This window comes from Cupressus sempervirens, chromosome 1 (assembly GCF_028749045.1).
Source record: "Cupressus sempervirens isolate cs-2001-9-10 chromosome 1, ASM2874904v1, whole genome shotgun sequence".
Classification (NCBI taxonomy): domain Eukaryota; kingdom Viridiplantae; phylum Streptophyta; class Pinopsida; order Cupressales; family Cupressaceae; genus Cupressus; species Cupressus sempervirens.
Genome location: NC_143118.1, coordinates 205867661 through 205889921, shown reverse-complemented (window position 1 = coordinate 205889921; position 22261 = coordinate 205867661). Strand labels below are relative to the sequence as shown.

At 36.3% G+C, this 22261-nt stretch overlaps 1 pseudogene; it reads left to right on the top strand.

The window, feature by feature from the left end:
- Positions 1 to 7231: 7231 nt before the first annotated feature.
- Positions 7232 to 22261, top strand: part of LOC149576843 (putative LRR receptor-like serine/threonine-protein kinase At1g67720) — a 36392-nt pseudogene continuing 21362 nt past the window's right edge.

The following is a 22261-nucleotide window of genomic DNA, read 5'->3' as shown; positions in this document are numbered from 1 at the left end:
GTTGTAAGATGAAAAGCTGCATGTGATTGTAATGAAGTGAAGTACATGTTTTGGATAGGATGGAAGCTTGTGACTATGTGAGAAATTATTAAGGTGGTCAAGTTCTTAAATTGGCATCTCAAAATCTATATAAAATGAAAATGGAATGACAAAATGAAATTACGATGGACTATTAGAAAATTGTAGAATTAACATGTATCTAAATTTAGAAACTTCTACATAACTAGCTTGTATTAAGTTTAAAACACATCTTAAAGGACCTAATGTTATAGATAAAATGTTTCCCTGACAAAGGCATTTGTTAACCAGTAGACAACCAAAAGTATTAGTGTAAACATGATTATTACCAAACTAGCTAAGATTAGGTTTGACCTTTTCACAGTTAGTTAAATTTTGGGACAATTGCAGGGATCTACTTGGTTAGTCAATTATTTGGGACAATTGCAGTGATCCACGTTGAGCTGCGTAGACGATGAAGTTGTAGAAGCAGCATTCGAGAGATTTTCAACGAGCATGATACAGATTGAGAGGAATATAATTGAGAGAAACAGTAAATGCGAAGTTTATAAGAATAGGCATGGACCTGCAAAAGTTCCTTATACCTTGCTCTACCCCAACACTTCTGATTTGTCAAAAGAAGGCGGTCTCACAGGCTGCGGAGTGCCCAACAGCATATCTATTTAATTGCATCTTCCAAAACCTTTGCTACTGTCAGTTTCAGTTGTGAACTACACATGAATAATTTAGCTTCCTCACTTATGATTATAAGAGAGCTACTTGCAATTTTTGGTTTTATATGCACTTTAATATATGGGATTAAAAAGCTTTAAAAATACCATATGCAGGATGTGGAAGGCATATAACAGTTTAAGATAAAAATTTTCTGTCTATTGTTGATTTAATAAAAATAATAATTCATGAACTAGATTTTCAATGTTAATTGCAAGGTCTTCTATCGTCTCTTCAATATTGTTTTTGGGGGTCCGTTTTATAATTTTTTTCGGTTTTCAGTAGTGAAGAATATTTGTGGTAAACTTAAACCTCCCTGTTAGTTTTTTTTTTTTATATTGAAAGAAGGCAAATTTACAAAGAATAACAGCTACACAAGGTAGCTGGAAGAGAGATACAACATATAAAACAAATCACTACAAAACAACTGGCATTACATTGAAAGGACATGACGAAATACTTTGCAAAGGTCCATATGGCAGTCACCTTGAAGCTGATTCACTTGGTCTTTACGTTGCTGTAGCTGAGCCATGGCCTAACCTCCATGTTAGTTGGCAGGGTCAGGTGAAAATAACGCACAAAATAAAAGTCCCGTAAGATGCTGCATAAAATAGATTTAATTGACTCACCTTAAAAACATTTGCTTGAGGCTCTTATATAGAGGGGTTTAAATAGAACATACTAGAACTAGCTAACGTGACATAGAAATATTAATTTCTATCTAGAATCTTTTATATATCAACATTGAAAAAATAAAATGTAAATCAATATTGTAACTGGCTGTGTCTACCCATCAATCTATGGACAATGAAGTTTTTTCTTTATTGTAAATAGTATTCTTTGGTACTGGGGATGAGAATCAGAGGAATAAGGTCATGGATGATTTTCTTTTTGAACAAGGTGAATTCAACAAGTGGTCATTCTGACCAGGAGAAAGAGGAATGGTTCTTCATGCTAGATTTTAAAACTCTTACACTTTGAAGATCGTTGAAGGTCGATGTTAGTGGTAAAAAGTATGAACCTTGGAGGAAATCAAGAAAATACATTTGAGAGATTGTTAAGAAAGAAGACATTGCAAATAGGAGGTAACTCATCATCGAGGAAGGTTGCTCACAAAGTAAGAAATGAGAATTACATCTTTGAATATTAGGGGTTTAAATGCCCCTCATACGCAAGATACTCTTATGAATGTTATTTGGGATCACAAATTGGACGTTATTTTAATTCAAGAAATCAAGTTGACAAAAGATAAGGTAGAGAGAATCTTCCTTTTTTAAAATGGCAATGTTGTGGGTTGTAGTTCTAAAGGGGCTTCTAGATGTGAGGTTGCCAATTAGAATCACCATCTTGTTGATTGTGATATTATGATCTCTAAGAGTAACACTATATGTTAAGATATAAACATGTTAGGGATAAATTTGCCCAAGTGGTTACAAATATCTATGCGCCTAATACAAAGTTGAGAAGATTCAACTTTTGGAATCATCAGATCTCAAATGCACTTTCTTGAATGCACCTTGGTTGATTATGGGTGATTTAAAGTCTCCTCTGAAGGATAATGATAATTTAAGTATGGTTGATTCTCAATCTCGGCTAGATTACAAGATGGACCTTGTGGACTTTATTAAGCTACATGCTATGGTGGATGTGCATCTTGAGGGATCTAACTTTACCTGTTGTAATCATAGTGTTGGTCAGAACCTAATTCAAGTCAAGTTTGATAGAGCTTTGATCTCTTGTGACTAGTTTAATTACTTTTGCTATTCCCTATCTTCAATTTCTAAGATTGGTTCTGATCGTTTTCCTATCCCTTTTGTTTTTTACCATCTAGTGGTCAAAAAAAAAAATTGATTTAGATTTGAGTGAATGTTGTTGGAACATTTAGATTTTAGAAATAAAATTAAAGAGTGTTGGAAAGTTCTATTGATGGATTGACCATAACTAGGGTGGCTAAATTTTTTTTTTTTTTGTGAAGGATAAAGTGAATGTTTGGAATAAAGATGTGTTTTGTAATATTTTTCATAGAAGAAGATTGACAAATCTAACCTTGACGACATTTCAAATGGTCATTCAAAGATAAGGGGATCTTCAAGTTTATTGAAACATTGGAAAAAATATTGGTTAAGTATCATGATATTATTCTCAAAGAGGAATTATATCAGAGGTAGAGATCTTGGTCCTTATGACTAAAGTGAAGAGATACATAAATACCAAGTTCTTTCACCTGACTACTTCAAAGCATAGAGCTATGAATAAGATAACTAGAATTTTGTCAAGAAATAAAAGATTACAAAATGAGAAGGATGTCTTTGATGAGTTTTTAGAATTCTTTTCTTCTCTATTGGCTAGAGAAAGGAGCTTGAGTGTTTCTTCCCATGATTGTCTCCTTGGAAGTATTCTTTCAATGTTGGATTTTGAGGTTAATAACTAGCCGGTAGCTATTCTTAATAAAGATGAAATTAAAAATTATGCTTTCTACTTTGATTGTGAGAAATCCCATTATCTAGATATTTTTCTTGTGTTCATTTTTTAGGCGATTGGGGAGGTGATTTTCCTTGATGTATGTGTTATTATCATGGAGTTGTTTGGTTATAGGTGTTTATTGAAATATGTCAATGCTACTTTTATTGCTCTTATTCCCAAGAAATATGGTTGATTCTTTCATGCCCACTAGTTTATGTAGTTCCATTTAGAAAATCTATTCTAACATTATCACTTTTAGATAGCTAGCTATTCTTCATAAGATTGTCTCTCCCTACAAGAGTGGGTTTTTCTGAAGGAGACAGATCTTGGATACTATTTTCAAAGTGCATGAATTGATTCATTTAGCTCAAAATTCTCATAAGCGGGGTTTTCTTCTAAAGTTGTATTTACCTAGAGCCTATGACTTAGTGGATAGGGGCTTTCTCATCAAATTCCCCAAGGCCTTTGGTTTTTTTGATAAATTTTTCTAGCTTATTACCTAGCTTGTTTGTATTGTCTCTACGATCATTATTTTCAATGGTTTTTCCTCCTACTTTTTAAAACCCTCTAGGGGTCTTTGCCAAGGAGGTCATGTTTGTCCTATTCTCTTTTCCATCACAATGAAAGGTTTGGACATATTATTTCATTCTAAAGTGTTGAAGGTTGCTTTCATGGAATTGACTCCTTCATCTACAAATTTGGTGTGCTCTCATGAAGGATTTCTTGATAATATTATCATTTTGGATCCATCATAGGTCATTTTCTTCTTTCCATAGAATGGATTACCTCATGGTTTGAGATAATAGCATTAAGAATTTGTCTTTCTTGAATGAATCGTTTCTATGAGAGACTTATAAAATTATCTAGCAAAGGTTTGATATAGTGAGTGAGAATCTTGGAGAAAAATTTAAAGACTATATTGCACAAGATGATGGGTGTGAAGTTAGACAACAACTAAGGCTCCTAGATTTTAGGTACTAGTACAATAAACATATTGTTTGGGTATTTCAAAAGTTTACCAGTTCTTACCAATTCCTTTACATCTTTGCTAAGGTCTCCTTTGATAATATCTTAGAAGAATTAGAAGAACACATATAAAAATTCATTGGGGTCTAATTCTTTGTAAGCCTTCATAGAGAAAATATCTTACTTGATTTCCTCCTCAGTGAAAGGGAAAAGGATTTTCTTATTATCATTATTGTACAGCATAGTAGGGGGGTTGCTAATAAGCTTATCTCTAACATCCCTATCAATGTTAACATTCCAATTAGCTTGTGAGTCATTGAAGAAATGAGAAACCCACCCTCCAAGATCTTTAGGTTTAGAAAAAATAACATTATTACATAATCTAGGAGGATTGTGATTAGAAGGATACATTTTTATCTCCCTCTGAGAGCCATTTGACTTTGGAGTGCTACTTCCAAAACATTTCCTCACTATTTATGTTCCCTCTCTATTTATTTCTCTACTTCTCCAAATGATCATAATTCCTCTCCCCACCAATATCTATAGTCTCTTATAGTCATTTCAATTTTTCTTCAATGACCTCCTTTTGTTTTTTATTAGATAAATAGGTTTTACAGGGAACCTGAAACCCAAGAGTTAAAACATGAAAGGCTGATAATAAGCATGAAAACCCAGCCAAAAAGAGTATAAGTTCAAAGGCTGATAATAAGCATTAAGCCCAGCCAAAAAGAAGAGTTTTGAGAAAAGACTAGGGAAAAGAGACAAGCAAAGCCACGGCCTAAAGTTAGAACAAAAAGCCAAAAGGCAACGAGAAACAAAAGAACAGGAAGGAGTTATTCCTCATTATTTCACTCTAGCTCTTGCATAACTTGAGTAGCCTCAAAGGCTAGTTGATTGTCCTCCGCTTCCAGTTGATGCACCCTTTGGTTACCCTGGTCCTGATCAGGAATAGAGTTGTCCTTTGCATAGTCATCCTCCATTTTGGCTTCATCCTTGTCCTTTCCTTCCTCATCATCTTGCATTTCTCTATCTTTGATCCAGCCCATAAGAGAGATGATGTTGCTGTTAATGGAGCTTAAAGATGTTTCCAAGAGGATTTACTCCATCTGGTAACCTTCCATTTGAGATTTTTCATTTTCTTTGTCATCCTATAAAATAGTTGTCCCTTCCACCTTAATACCCTACCACTCAAACTTTATCATGAGATTTCAGGTGATATTTCCATATTATCTCATAATTAAATAGTTGTAAACCATTCTATCTGTTATCCTTCTGTCAAATGTTGTATGAGGAAGAGCATGCAGAGTAGATGATGAGGAGATGTTAAAGATGTTTCCAAGAGGATTTACTCCATCTGGTAACCTTCCATTTGAAATTTTTAATTTTCTTTGTCATCCTAGAAAATAGTTGTCCCTTCCACCTTAGTAACCTACCACTCAAACTTTATCATGAGATTTTAGGTGATATTTCCATATTATCTCATAATTAAATAGTTGTAAACCATTCTATCTGTTATCCTTCTGTCAAATGTTGTATGAGGAAGAGCATGTAGAGTAGATGATGAGGAGATGTCCCACCCCACATAACATATCAATCTATCTAGTTTTATTTGGGTAAGGTCCAATCGGTTCCTATTATTAGACCCAAGTGAACCTAGAACCCAAATGCTCTAGATAAAACAAATCATTGTAGCTAATGAATTTAGTAAGATAAAGCATACAATTATAAAAGTCAACCAATCCAACATCATTCTAAGATAGAAAGAGAGGGTATTGTAATCTCCCATGCAAAGACCCTTAATGTTACCAATAGTAGATAACGCCTCTAAGATGTCCTCCCAGATAAGTGCTCTCCCACTTTGAAAGTTTAGAGCATAAAAATTAAAGAGTAGTTAAGAGAGATCTTAATATTAAAATATGATAGCCAAAATATTATGAGAAAAAGAGATAATCTTATTAGAAAACTTACTTAGATTCTACATGGTAGAAATACCTCTCAAACCCTCATTATCCTCCACATAATGAAAACCAACTTTGGGATAGAGATAATTCATAGTATGATAAAAATGATCAAACTTCATAGCAACTTCCTAAAGAAGAAGTATGCCAACCTTACTGTAGAGAACTGGTTGTCTAAATAGAAATTTTTTTGGGGGTTGTCCAAATGTCTTATGTTCCAAGAGAGAGTCTTCATTTATTCCTTTTCTTTTGGGAACCTTCCAAGGTTGACTACCAAACCATTAGCAATCTGTGGGTATTTTTCCTTTGTTCTACTCATTCTACCATTACGCCTTCCCACCTTGACCTTACTTCTAATGTCCACTTTCAGGTTTCACTGAGTCCCTCTTTATGGCTATTCCCACCCTCCATTGTCATCTATAGTCTACACCACCAATAAGTATTTAGTTTGGAAATTAGAGTTCGCGCCCTCAAAAACTTTGCCATAGTACTAGGGGAACCGAAGCTAGAGTCTCCCCAATCTTTTTGATAAAGCCTGCCATTCCTAGAGTTATCGGAGATGACAAAATTTTCCCTTCATTAACATTTATGTTAAAACCCAGCTCGAGGAGTTGATAAAAGAATGCCCTTCTTCCAATCTATTTTTACTCAAGTGTTGTTTGGCTGACATCTATGGGTTTCTGAGGATATCATTGGTCTTCTTCATGAATGGGTAATGCTCAGTGTCCATAGAGTTAACCCTAATCTTTTACAGGTCCATCACCAGGAGTCATCAAATGCAATAACTTTTTTTCCTCTCATCATTGGTGCCTATAGGGTTAATCCCTAACTTTTGTAGTTCTACAAATGGAAGGAAATGAAAGTAGTCACTGGTGCATTTATTCGACCATTAACTATAAACTATTAGTCATATAAACTAATAAAGTTGACTTCCAAATTACACAACTGAATTGAATTCTTATAATAATGGGAAATATTAAACAACTTCAAATTAGATCTGACTTTCTCTATTAATAGGTTTAACGATCGATTTGATCTATATTGCTCATTTGTATTGAAGAAATATTGGGGATCTCTGTGTAAATATGCTCCATTATCATTCTCTGTCGACGAAGATGCACAAGACAGGTTACAAAATCAGAGTGCTGCCTATTCTATGTTTCACCGCAAACATCCTTGCCCTGTTTGTCTCAGTTCCCACTCAGCCAGGTAACTACACGCAAATGCACGAATTTCACCCCCCAAAATATTACTTTTTTAATACTCTTTTCGCGCTTTATTTCGATAGCTTATTATTGCATGTTGGTGAAACAGGATTCCTCAACATTGATTGTGGCGGGAGAATGAATTCCGGGGACCCGTAGACGAATATGACCTGGATTGCGGACTCCAATTACGTAGACGTTGGTGAAATAGTAAATTTTTCTGTGCCGAGTACGCCATTTCACATGCAATCCATGCGCCTTTTCCCAAAGACTCTAAATAAATCTTGTTATCAACTGCCTATGAATCTGAACGTTAACTATCTCCTAAGGCTTTGGTTTCTTTTTGATTATTATGATCAATCCCAAAATCTTCCTACCTTTAATATCTTCTTCGAGACGGAAGGACTGCTTATTCAGAAGGTTCAGACAATCAAATCTGCGCAAGATTTGGAATGGACAAGTGAAAAGATCTTGACAAGTCCAAACGGGGTTGTTTAAGTGTGCTTCATTCGAACTTCCGATGATAGCAATCCATTCGTCTCTGCAATCCAGTTGAGAAGTCTCTTGAGTGGGATGTACAGTTTGCAAGTGAAGCCAGGGACAATGTTCTGTGAAAAAATAAATCACAACTTAAAAATTTTGCTCGGTACATAAACATGTCGAGTGATAGTTTGTGCTTCGCACATGAAGGAGCCGAGTGGACTTGGCACTCAAAGGGCAACTCGGCAAGAGTATATGCCAAGTGAGCTCGGCAGTGTGGATGCCGAGTGAGCTTGGTCACCATTGTAAGGTGATGCTCGGTAGAAGTATATGCCGAGTGAGCTCGGCAATAACTATAGAGTTAAAACCCAAACAAAGACTAAACCGAGTGACAAACTTCCAATGTGAATGTTACCACCATTAAAACCAAAGAACCAAAGATTGAAGCACACAACAATAATCTTCTTAAATGCAATAACTAGAGGAAGAACAATGGATTCAAGTATGCCTACTTTCTTTCTATTTAACTTTGATTAAAAACATTACAAAAATCTGGAAGCATTCAGCTTCAACCAAAAAATCTTAAAATAACCCTAAAACTTCAAACGGGTAAAGAACTTAAAACTTAAAACTTCTAGCTCTAATGGCTACATATAATAACACCTCGAGCAATCACTACATCATGTAATAACCCATACCAATAGGCCACTGAGAACTTGTTGCAACTACAGAATGAAATGAAGAACTTGGATTGATCAAATTGTGGAGACTGAATGCTGTAGATGATATGGTGAAAGTGCAACTCCACTGGAAACTCCAAATCAGCAATTAAGCACAAATGAAAGGACTGAAATATCCTTCCCACAGTTGCAATAATTCAGGTGATCTCTCACACCCTCAAAATTGCATACCAATTGAGATTTTTCATTCTCAATGGCCAATTGTGACTATTTGCAAAAACCCTAGGCTCCACAATGCACACAAGCAAAAATCAATAATAAATCTCGATGAGCCTATTTATTCTTTTTTCTTTGATAGGTCAGCCTCCCTTTTTAATTTTTTCTCCACTTCTTCCAGCAACCTCTAGAAGCTTTTTTTATTATTATTTAATTTATAAAGTTACCTTGTAAAATATATCTTTTAATTGATAACTTTATAATTAATTCCTCCAAAAAAATGGGACATTACAGGTCCGCCCCTCCTAAAATGGCTTGGCCTCAAGCAATCTTAATGCTGGATACTGCAAAATCACTTCTCCCTCCCAAGTAGCATCTTCAATAGGTAAATCTTTCCACTTAACTAGATACTCTTTGATTACTCTCCTGCAAAGCTGCTTCTCTCTACTATCCAGAATAAATTCTAGCACTAAGATCAATTTCCCCTCATCATCCAAGGGAGGTAATACTGCAGAAGGCATCACATTCTGACCCAACGCCTTTTTGAGGTGTGATACATGAAACACATTGTGCACTCGACTATCTGTGGGAAGCTGCAACTCATAAGCCACCTCACCAACTCGTTTGATGATCTTGAATGGTCCATAATAGCGTGGCTTGAGTTTCTCTGTACCACTCTTCTTGAGAGTGGACTACTTATATGGCTGCAACATGAGGTAAACCATATCATTTACCTCAAAACTACACTCAGTCCTCTTCTTATCTGCATACTATTTTTGCTAGTTCTAAGGTCTAGCAATGTTATTTTTGAGAGTAGTAACTATATCCTTACTTTCCTGTAATAGTTCACTTGCATGGGGTACTCGACTGTCTCCCAACAAAAAATCTAAAAAACTAGGTGCCTCATAACCGTAAAGTGCCATGAAGGGTGTCATTTGTATAGTCATATGATATGTAGTATTGTAACAATACTCATAGACATATATCCATTTGACCCAAGCTCATTGTTGATCTGCCACATAATTCCTCAAATACTCTTCCACCCATTTTTTTACAATCTCTGTTTGACCATCAGTCTGTGGGTGATAACTGGTACTAAGTGTAAGCTCAGTGCCACACAACCAAAATATCTCTTACCAAAAGTGACTCATGAAGTAGTTGTCCCTATCACTCACAATGCTCCGAGGTAACCCATGTAATCTAAAAATCTCCCTGAAGAAAACCTCTGCCACCTAAGTTGCTGAGTATGTAGTAGCGATAAGGAAAAAGTGAGCATATTTTGTCAGCCTATCCACCACTACATAGATACAATCACGCCCCTGGGCCCTATGCAAGCCCATAATAAAATCCATAGAGATGCACTCCCACTTCCTGTCAGGAATAGGAAGTGGCTATAGGAGCCCTACTGGATAAGTGTGCTCTTTTTTGTTCTGCTGGCAAATATGACACTCATGCACATACTGCAAAACATCAGCCTTAAGTCCCTTCCAAGTGAATCGTTCTCGTACTAACCTATAAGTCTTGAAATACCCAAGATGGCCTGCTGTAGGTGAATTATGGAATGCTCTAAAAATCAACTGCTTCACTTTCAATCCTGAGACTAAGTAAATCCTATTCTTGTAAATGATCAAATCATCTATGAGAGTGTATCTGGTGTCGATTGTTGTCCCCTCCACTATAGAAGAGGCTCACATGTCTTTGGCATATTCTACTACAATCAAGTGTCGCCAATTCTCTGATATCTGAATCATAGAAGTGAGGTGTGGCCTACGGGATAAAGCATCTGCAACAATATTCTATGTCCCCTTAACATATGTGATATCAAAATCATATGCCTATAACTTACTTACCCACTTCTGTTGATGATCATTCAGGTCCCATTGTCCCAAAAAATGCCTCAAACTATTATGATAAGTTTTAATACAAAATTTGCTGCCCACAAGATACTGTCTGAATTTGGCCAAGGCATGCATGATGGCCAACATCTCCTTATCATATATACTGAATTATCTCTCTGCCCCTCTTAGTTTCCTACTCTCATAGGCTATAGGATGCTTGTCTTGCATGAGTACAACACCAACTCCCTCTCCAGAAGCATCACATTGAAGCTCAAATGGCTTTGTGAAATCAGGCAATGCTAATACTGGGCATGTAGGCATTATTTCCTTGAACTGCATAAAACACTCCTGTGCCTCCCGAGTCTACACAAATGCCCCTTTCTTCAACAAATCTATCATGGGTGTTGCATGTCATGAGTAGCCACTAACAAACCTATGATAGAATCCACATAGACCAAGGAACCCTCTTAACCATGTAAGGTTCTTTGGTGGTGGCCAATCAACAATAGCACGAATCTTTTCAGGATCCATTCACACTCCTTCTACACTAATGATGTGTCCAAGATACAAAAATTATGTCATCCCCAAATCACATTTGGACTCCTTGGCATACAAGAACTCGCTCTGTAAAATGCTTAATACTATCTCCAAGTGCTCTAAATGTTCCTACCATGTCCTGCTATAGATCAAAATATCATCAAAGAACACTAGCACAAATTTCCTCAACTGATGGTGGAAGACCTTGTTCATAGTGGACTGAAAAGTGGCAGGTGCATTAGTCAAACCAAAAGGCATGACTATAAACTCGGAATGCCCATAATGACATCTGAAAGAAATTTTTTCAATATCCTGCTCTCGAACTCTGATATGGTGATAGCCTGATCTCATATCATTTTTTGTGAAATAACAAGCCCCATGCAATTTGTCTATCACCTCATCAATGCGTGGGATGGGATACTTGTTCTTTATAGTTCTCTTATTCAACACCCTATAATCAATACACATTCATAGAGTTCTGTCCTTCTTTTTAACCAAAACAATAGAAGATGCAAAAGGTGACTTAATTGGTCTGATGTATCCCATTGCTAGCAACTTTTTGATGGTCCTCTTGATCTCATCTTTGAGTCATTTTGGGTGCCGGTATGGTGTGATCATGATAGGCTTAGCACCTTCCTCCAACTTGATAATGTGCTCAATACCTCTGTCTGGTGGCCTGCCTAGTGGAATCTCACCAAATACCTTCCTATACTTGATTCTCAATTTTTGAATATCTGGATGATATTCACTCTTATGTTGCTCCCCCTAGGTAGGCATCAAGGCACATATTTCTGCCCACTCTATATTATTATGCCTAGCTAATCACTCCAACCGCCTAAATGAGATAGTCCTAACATCACCATTACAGATAGCCCTCAACACATGAGTCCAACCATCCACTACAAATCATATCTCCATATCCTCCAATCTCAAGATAACCTCCTTCAAAGAATGTAGCCATTACATCCCAAGTACTATGTCCATGTCACCCATGTTGACCACATGATAGTCCACCTTAAACTCATAGCTATTTAGGCACAAAGGTAGATCTCACACCATCCTATCACAATGAAGAGTATATCCATCAGCTACCTTAACTCTCAGTCCCTTGAACTCCATAGTAATGAGTCCACGCCTCTCCACAAATTGTGCATCAATGAAATTATGCATGGCACCTGTATCCAATAGAGTAATAATCTTTTGTCTTGCCAAGACTCCCTGAAATCTGAAAGATCCCTCTCTTTGAATACTAGACATACATGCCTCCTGTAAATGTATCTCTGGAGCCTCTTTTTTCTCAGCACTATCTATCTCTTGTTCACCCTCTACCTCATTAGGATCCTCAACATGGTGCTCTAAGATGTCTGAATCTGAACCTTCGTAATAAGCCCACATCACCCGGTTAGCCTTCCCCTTAGGCTTCATAGGACAATCATGACCGAACTCATAGGGACCTTTGCAAAAGAGGCATAGCTTCTTCCTACGTAGGTCATTAAGTGTTTCCTTATCCCAAGGTGCAGCTAGCTTGTCTTTTGAGTCACTAACCTTCTCTTTACCCTTGCTGAATTCTCCTTTGTTATCTCTAAATGATGAAGAACTCTTTGAACTAAACCGGTTTGCTGGAGCTACAAGTTTGATACTGTGGGCTTCCTTCATGGCTTCCTTTAATGTAGGAGGATCAAAGGCCTTTACCCACCCCTTGAGTGGTCTAGTTAATCCCTCTATGAATAAAATGACTAGCCTCCTTTCTGAAATGTTAAGCACCATCACTGCAAGCTTCTGGAAGCCACTGATAAATTATTCTAGGCCTCCTAACTATCTCAACTATGGCCAATTGTGACTATTTGCAGAAACCCTAGGCTCCACAATGCACATAAGGAAAAATCAATAATAAATCTCGATGATAGGAAATGAGTCCTCAATGCCTATTTATTCTTTTTCCTTGATAGGTCGGCCTCCCTTTTTAATTTTTTCTTCGCTTCTTCCAGCAACCTCTAGATGCTTTTTATTATTATTTAATTTATAAAGTTACCTTGTAATATATATATTTTAATTGATAACTTTATAATTAATTCCTCCAAAAAGAAAAGGGACATCACACTTCACAGTTCAAAACCAATAAATCACGAACTTACAGAATGACACGAAGAAGCACATGCAACTGTAGGTACGAAATGAATTTCCTTCTATCTCTACACTCGACTTGATCTGCTGATCAACTTTCTTCCTTCTTCCTCTTTTTCTCTACAACTTCTGATCTCTATTCAACTCTCTAATCTACTGAATTGAATGAATGAATCAATACATTCCTTTTGTCTCATTTCCACAAATGTTTCCCCCTCTTTTCAAAATTTGAATCTCACCTATCGAGCATTAAATTTTTTGATCATTCTGCAAAATGTTAAGTGGTAGGTGGGCATTTGGCTTAAGGTGCAACCAATAACGTGGGAGATATTTCAACACTCCTTCTTTGTCCTGACCCAAAAAAACAAGGATCACTGCTAATCCAAATCAACTATACCAAGACACTCTCTTAGGTGTACAAAGGTTCCAATGCCTAATGGCTTTGTGAAAATGTCTGCTAATTGCTGCTCAGACTTACAAAATTCTATTTTCATATCTTCATTTTCTACCAACTCTCTGATGAAGTGATATCTAATCTCTATATGCTTGCTTCTCCTATGGAAGACTAGATTCTTAGACAATGCAATTCATGAGATGTTGTCACAATAAATTGTGGTTCCATCCTTTTGCCTTTGATTCAAGTCTATCAAAATCCTCCTTAACCAAATAGCTTGGCATGTTGTTGCATTTACTGCTATGTATTCAACCTCTACTGTAGATTGAGCAACAATAGTTTTCTTCTTGGATGCCCATGAAATTGCACCTAATCCCATATGAAACATGTATCCGAAAGTGCTCTTCCTATCATCTAGACTTCCATCCCAATCACTATCTATATAACCAACCAAATTGAAATCATTTACTACAGTATACAAAATTCCAAATCTCTTGGTACCATTCACATACCTTAGGACCCTCTTTCCTACTTGCCAATGGGAATTTTTTGGTGTTTCCATAAATCTAGAAATCAAACTTACTGCATGCATTAGATCTGGCTAAGTTGCAGTCAAATACATCAGACTTCCAACCATGCTCTTGTATAGTGTTGGATTCACACTTTTGTTGCAATCTTCCTTGCTCAACTTCAGGCATACTGTTGTTGGTGTTGGGGCTGCCTTATTGTTCTACATTTTGAATCTCACCAAGATCTTCCTTGCATATTTTTCTTGAGAGATGAAGATGTCATCATGCATTTGTTTTACTTCTATGCCTAGAAAGTATTTCAAGAGACTTAGGTCTGTAATTTCAAATTTATTTTTCATGGCTCTTTGAACTCACCAATTAGAAAATTATCATTTCTAGTGAAAATTAAATCATCTACATACAAGACAACAATCAACACATTACCATTTTCTGCCTTGATGTAGAGAGTGGGCTCACCATTGCTTTTGCTAAAGCCATTATTCATCAAATACAGGTTAATCCTGTTGTACTACACCCTTGGAGCTCGCTTGAGCCCATAAAGAACTCTCTTCATTCTATACACCTTGTGTTCTTCACCTGCAACTTCATAACTAGGTGGTTACTCCCCAAAAATTTCTTCCTTCAATACACTATTTAGGAAGGTGGACTACACATCCATTTGATACACCTTCCATTTGTGTTGGGCTGCAATTACTATGACAACACGCATGGTTTCCATTCTTGCAACTAGGGAATATGTCTCATCATAATCTCTGCCATGCTGCTGCTTATACCCCTTGACCACTAAACGTGTCTTATTCCTATCTATTTTTCCTTCAGCTTTGCACTTGGTCTTTTATGCCCATTTCACTCCAATTACTTGTTCCTTAGGAGGTAAAGTAGTTAACTCCCATGTCTCATTTCTTTCAATAGCATGTATTTCCTCATCCATGGCATTACACCATTTCTCCTCTTTCACAACTTCCTCAAAATATATTGGATCACTATGAGAAAAAAATGCAAAATTTACACTTTCATCATAATCTTCCTCATACCTTTCATCTTGGTATATCTCCTTTAGACTCTTGGTCTTTCTAATAAATAGGGAGGTGAGAGCAGGATCTGAACTCTTAGTATTGCTACTACTACTGATTTGCACACTAGCCCAAGGTTTTCTTGAAGTACTTGGAGCTAATGTTAAGGGTTGCTTCCCTTTTGCCCTTTGTCTACAATCTATATTTGCTACTCCATCTTCATGCTGATCACCAATGTCATCTTCTTCCTCTTCAATGGTAGGCACTTTATTTGTAGTGCTTGAGGATTCATCTACCACGCCATCCCATGACTGATTTTTAAAAAATTCCACATCTCTTGAAATGATGATCTTCTTGTTAATTGGATCATATAGCCTATAGGCCTTTCATTTTGAGTTGTACCCTATTAAGATACACATCACACCTTTATCATCCAGCTTTTGCCTTTGTTCCTTAGGCACATGCGCATATGCTACACATCCGAATACTCTCAAGTGCTCAATTATCCATTTGCCTCTTGCATAAGCCTCAAGAGGTATCTTATCATGAACTAATTTTGTAGGACACCTATTAATCAAATAAACTATACTGTTGCTACAACCTCTCCCTAATATTCAGTTGGGAGTCCTTTTGCTTTCATCATGCTTTTTGCCATTTCAACAATGGTCATATTTTTCCTCTCAACCACTCCATTTTGTTGTGGAGTATAGCTAGCTGTCAGCTCCTTCTTAATGCCATTCTACCTACAAAAATTTACAAACATATTATAGGTATACTCCCCTCCTCTATCTGATCTAAGGACCTTAATATAGTGTTCACATTCTTTTTCAGCCAAGGCTTTACATTCTACAAATTTTTCAAATGCTTCAGATTATTTCTTCAAGAAATATACCCATGTCCTACGACTAAAATCATCTATGAATATCATAAAATAAGTATTCCCCCCAATAGAAGTAGTTTGCATAGGGCCTACCAAGTCATAATGCACCAATTCTACTAGTGCTCTAACGCTTCTAGAATTTCTAGAATTAAAGGGAAGCCTATGTTGCTTACCCAATATGTAAGCCTCACACTTGTCATATGAATGTACAATGCTTGGAAAACCTTCTAACATTCTTTTCTTGGACAACAAATTTAAACCAGCAAAGCCTAGATGTCCATACCTAAGATGCCAAAACTTGGAGGGGTCTTCAATCAAGCTCCTAAGAGCTCATTGTTGGTGTGCTGCTGTACATGCATGTTTGGGAGGTGTAGCACTGACTTGAGAAGAGAAACATGCCTCTATTTTCAATGGGAACATCTAGTTCTTTGTCATTTGGACTGCTGCAAGTAATCTATTATTTCCATCCTTCTCATGAATGACATGCTTGCCATTTTCCATCAGCACCTTGCATCCATTTTGAATGAGTTGTCTAACACTCATCAAATTGTGCTTCATACCGAGGGAAAAATACACATTTTGAATCTCCTTCTTCTCACCTTGCTTGGTGCAGACCATAATAGATCCATTGCCCACTATGGGAATAGTTTCATTATTTCCCATTTTAATTTCAAACTTAAAAGTTTTATCAATGAAAGAAAATAGACTTTCATTACCACTCATGTGGTTGCTACAACTGCTATCCAGTAACCATACCTTAGGGCTTCCTTCTTCACCAATGTTACACATGATGAAGGCTATGGGATTGTTTGCATTTCCCATGTTCACATCAACCACATTAGCATTCTAATTTAACTAATCACCCTATTTCTTTCAACATTCACTTTCACAATGCCCATATTTATGACAATAGTAGCATTCAATATTACTCTTATTGGAGTTGTAATTTTTCTGACCTCCTCTAGAGTTGTTTTGAGAGGTGCTTGCTCCCTCTTGGTTCCTTGCTCTTCCTAAGCTTTCCGCACCAGCATTATTTTGACCATTCCTTCCATGACCTCTGTTTCTTGAGCCTCTACCAAAGCCATTTCTACCTCTCCCCTTGCCTCTTGAATTCTCTTGAGCCTTGAAAGATTGCTCTTGGGAAGTAGTAGCTGACCTATTTATCTGGTGCTCATGAGTTTGAAGAGTTCCCATTAACTCATCCATGGTCAATGTGGTGAGATCCTTAGCCTCCTCTATGGTCATGAAAATATTGTCATATTTCTAAGGCAAACTCCTCAATATCTTCTCAACAATTCTCTAGTCATCATATTCTTCTCCATTTGATTTGAGCTGATTTATCAAAGTGGAGATTCATAAGTTGAACTTTGCAATAGGTTCATTATCCCCCATCTAAAAGTTCTCAAACTCTCTTCTGATCATCTATAGCTTTACTACTTTGACCTTATTAGTTCCCTTGAAGTTCATCTCAAGGATATCCTATGCTTCCTTTGCATAATTTTCTGCTGCAATTTATGGAAAAATTGTCTCTGTCATTGCTGCCTCAATTAGACTTAATGCCTTAGGATCCTTTCTCCTTGACTCTTTCAACTGAGTCTTTTGTGCATTTGTGAGGGGGGCATACTGAGTTGGGTCTATCAGATCATTGAACCCACCAATCACAAAATCTCATAAATCATTTGCAACCATTATGGTTTTCATCTTCTTTGCCCATATATCATAATTTTGTCCATTAAAGGATAGTAGCTGCTGCCATATCTTTTTTGCATCTCGTGCGATGCCAAATAACCCAGAAAATCAAATTCCCTAACTCACTATGGATATGGAGCCTCAAAGCTCTGATACCATGTGAAAAAATAAATCACAACTTTAAAAAAAAATTTAGCACATAAAGGTGTCGAGTGATAGTTTGTGCTTGGCACATGAAGGAACAGAGTGGACTCGGCACTCAAAGGGAAACTCGGCAAGAGTATATGCTAAGTGATCTTGGTAGTGTGGATGTCAAGTGAGCTCAGTCACCACTGCAGGGTGATGCTTGACAAAAGTAGATGTTGAGTGAGCTCGGTAATAACTATAGAGTTAAAACCCAAACAAAGACCAAACCGAGTGACAAACTTCCAACATGAATGTTACCACCATTAAAACTAGAGAGCCAAAGCTTGAAGCATACAACAATAATATTCTTAAATGTAATGAATAGAAGAATAACAATAGATTCAAATATGCATCCTTTTTTTCTATTCAACTCTGATTAAAAATATTACAAAATTTGGGAGCATTCAGCTTCAACTAGAAAATCCTAAAATAACGCTAAATCTTCAAATGGGTAAAAAACTTAAAACTTAAAACTTGTAGCTCTAATGGCTACATACAATAACACCTAGAGCAATCACTACTTCATAGGTCAAAACTAATAAACCACAAACTTACAGAATGACATGTAGAAGCATGTGCAACTGCAGACATGAAATGAACTTCCTTTTGTCTTTGCACTCGACTTAATCTGTTGATCAACTTTCTTCCTTTTTCCTCTTCTGCTCTGCTCTGCAACTTCTGATCTCTCTTCAACTCTCTGATCTGCTGAACTAAATGAATGAATCAATACATTCCTTTTGTCTCATTTCCAAAAATGTTTCCACCTCTTTTCCAAATTTGCAACTCTACAAAATGATAGGTGGTAGGTGGGCATTTGGCTCAAGGGGCAACCAATAATGTGCGAGATATTTCAACATGTTGAGCTCTGTCACTTGATGTGATCTTGGTATTAACTCAACCGGCCATGTCAGGTATTTATTACTTTCCCATTTTCTTCAACATATCAGTAGCTCTTTCTCAATTTCATCAACATGATTATAATTTACTTTTGAATCTTCATGAGATGGTGTCGAATTAGTAGAATAAAATTTTCAAGTTTATATTTACATTCAAATCAATAGACTAATTTTATTTTCCTTTGAATTAGTTAGGTATCTTGAAGATGAATTCAATCAGTTTTGGTTGACAGACAAAGGAATAGATTTAGGTAACACAACTCTACCAATATTATCCACACATTCCATGGATTTTAAAAATCAAAATAATAGTAGCAATGTTCCTCCAATCTATGTATTGTAGTCAGCGCTAACTATAAAAGACTCTACAACACCATTGGCTTTGCATCTAGAAAGGTGGTATTAACTCAACCGGCCATGTCAGGTATTTATTACTTTCCCAGTTTCTTCAACATATCAGTAGCTCTTTCTCAATTTCATAAACATGATTATAATTTACTTTTGAATCTTCATAAGAAGGTGCCATAGTAGAATAAAATTTTCAAGTTTATATTTACATTCGAATCAATAGACTAATTTTATTTTCCTTTGAATCAATTAGGTATCCTGAAGATGAATTCAATCAGTTTTGGTTGACTGACAAAGGAATAGATTTAGGTAACACAACTCTACCAATATTATCCACACATTCCATGGATTTTAAAAATCAAAATAATAGCTGCAATGTTCCTCAAATCTATGTATTGCAATCAGCGCTAACTATAAAAGACTCTACAACACCATTAGCTTTGCGCCTAGAAAGGCAATATATTGAAACCTTAGTTGTACTTTACTTCACAGAAATTGAGGTGCTTAATTCTTCTAAATATAGGAAATTCAAAATTGTGATAAACATGCAAATTGATTGGAATGTAAGCTTGGATGAGAAAAATAATTTTGTACAAGTGCCCCTCATATACGACTCACAAGAGGAGGTAGTGTTTTCTCTCAAGGCTTTACAAGATGAGAAAGGTAAATCCAACTACAGACCTAGTGCAGGAGCACCCACATAAAATATTTTGGACGTGATTTCTACATGAAGAATTTGTCCCAATTTTGTCATTATGATAAGATCTTTTCTTGGGATTCATATAGATCATTGTGGGGTCATTCTTCCCCATGCTATTTTGATCTAGAATATTCTATAACCTATTCTTCTTATTTTGTAATAATCTAGAATGTTCTGTAGACTGTCTTAGCAAGTATAAATAGAGTTTTAGGTTTAGGGCAAGTTTTTGGATATAAAATTACAGGAAGAAGAAATCTGTAGGAGAGCAAGTGTATTTACTATTCATTTGATGAATTAATTAGAAGAACAATTATTATCTATCTCTTTCTAGTGCTGGTTCCTTTTGTTTTTGCTTCCGTTGAATTTATCTCTGCATCATTTTTGGTATCAGAGCTTAGGGAAAGCTCCTGAGGCAATTAGATTTTATGTCTAGTATAGAGCTTGGGGAAAGCTCCTGAGGCAATTAGATTTTATGTTTGGATAAGAATCAAAAGCTAAAACATCAAACATGGTCACCAATGCTGAACTAGAAAAGAAAATGCAAGAACATGAGAAATTTAGTAAGTGGCTATTAGGTGAATTTGGAAAGATGATGGGCTAGATGGAAAAGAGAGCAAAGGTTTCCTCAAATCAAGAGGAAGAAGGGGAACAAGAGGATACCCCTGAGTAGGAGGTGGTTAACTTACCTACAGACCAAAGATACCTCATAGAAGCCCTTGAAAGTGTTGGTAAGAAAGATGCCAAAGGTGACCTACCCATCTTCTTGGAAAGATGGATGTTGATGTTATTGTGGATTGGATAGAAGCCTTCAATAACCATTTTGAATGTGAAAATATAGTTGAAAATGACAAGGTAAAAATTGCGAAGTTAAAGTTGAAGGACCACCCCTCACTTGGTGGAATTTCACTCAAGGAGAAAGGGTCAAAGAATGTAAGAACTTGATAACTTCATGGGAAAGAATGTGTGCCAAGGTTAGAGAAACATACTTACCTGATGATTATGAAATCCAACTTCATCAAAGGAGGCAAAGTTTTAGACAAAAGGAGCTAGATGTCACTACCTATACTTAAGAATTCCAAAAATTAAACTAGAGGGTAAAGCAAAGTGAATGTGAAAGTGTAAAAGTTGCTAGATATCTCAATGGATTGAGGTTGAGAATTCAAGAAGAACTTAATTTATTGTGTCCTAATACAGTACAAAAGTGTTATCAACTAGCATTGAAGGTGAAAGCCAAATTGAAAAGAAAACAGGAATAAAATAGCAGAGGAAGAGGAAAAAATCATAGCGGAAGAGGAAATTTTCAAGGAAGAGGAAAAAACCATGAAGATCATAAGGAGATAAAGTAAGAAACTAATCAAAGCAAAAGAAATTTGTGTGTATTGAGGTGATCAATCTCAAACATAACATGAGGCTAATGTGACAAAAGGAACACTCACTAGACAAAGGAAGATGGAAAACAAAGGAAAAACATCAACTTCTCATAGCACTTTATCAGAGTAGTGCATGTAAAATAAGGCACAAGATATAATGAATCTGAAGAATACAATAATCTGTACAAGTGCCCTCAGATGACACTACTCAAATAAGAAGACAAACAATTGAACTCAAAGATACAGATGGCATCAAAGACCAAAGCCTGAAGAGCTGATCAATTGAACCAAGGAAGCATGAGAAACAATAGAAGAACCCCCCCTAATGCATCATAATGGGAGGTTCCAAATTTGGTGTTTTTTGGTAGTTTGAATGAATATGGGTGGTTGTCTACCATGTATTTGTGAGAGTTGCACTTTCTTGGCCCTAATCTCATCAAAATCTTCTTGTGGCACTCCTTGGTGTGCTTCTCTACTAGGGGTTTATGGCATTACAATTGTGGTTTTCCCTAAAAAAGTCATTTCTTTACTGCATCATTCAGTTCACACATGCTTTTTGGCCACTAGTTTTTAATTTGGCATTGGCCCTTTGTTTGGCATTATGTTTCTGGTGGTCAGATATTTTTTCAGATAGGGGTCACTTTATGGCATTTTTTTCCCTTGACGGTTGTTTGACTGTCAAATTTGGGCTTGTCTCTTTCTAACATCAATGCCATGTCAGCACTGCATCACTACTTCCTATCACCTCCTCAACGTTTGTTTGGACCTACCTTCATGTTTTTGCTCATATCTCAAGCATACGGACTCCATTTTTTGCAAATGAGATATCACCAGAAAGCTAGTTCCAAGTCTATTATAGTGGTACAATTAGTTTTTAGTTTTGATGTTGTTTTGATGCTTTTTTCTACTATCAAATTCTAGAGTTCTTTTTTGCACTCTAGGAAGCATATCTTAAGCATCTGATCTCTAATTTGGGAATTCTTTATATCATTGGAAAGCTCTTTTTGAGCTCTTTCTAGTGATGCTAGTTGTTTTTTCAAAATTTTCTCTATGCACATT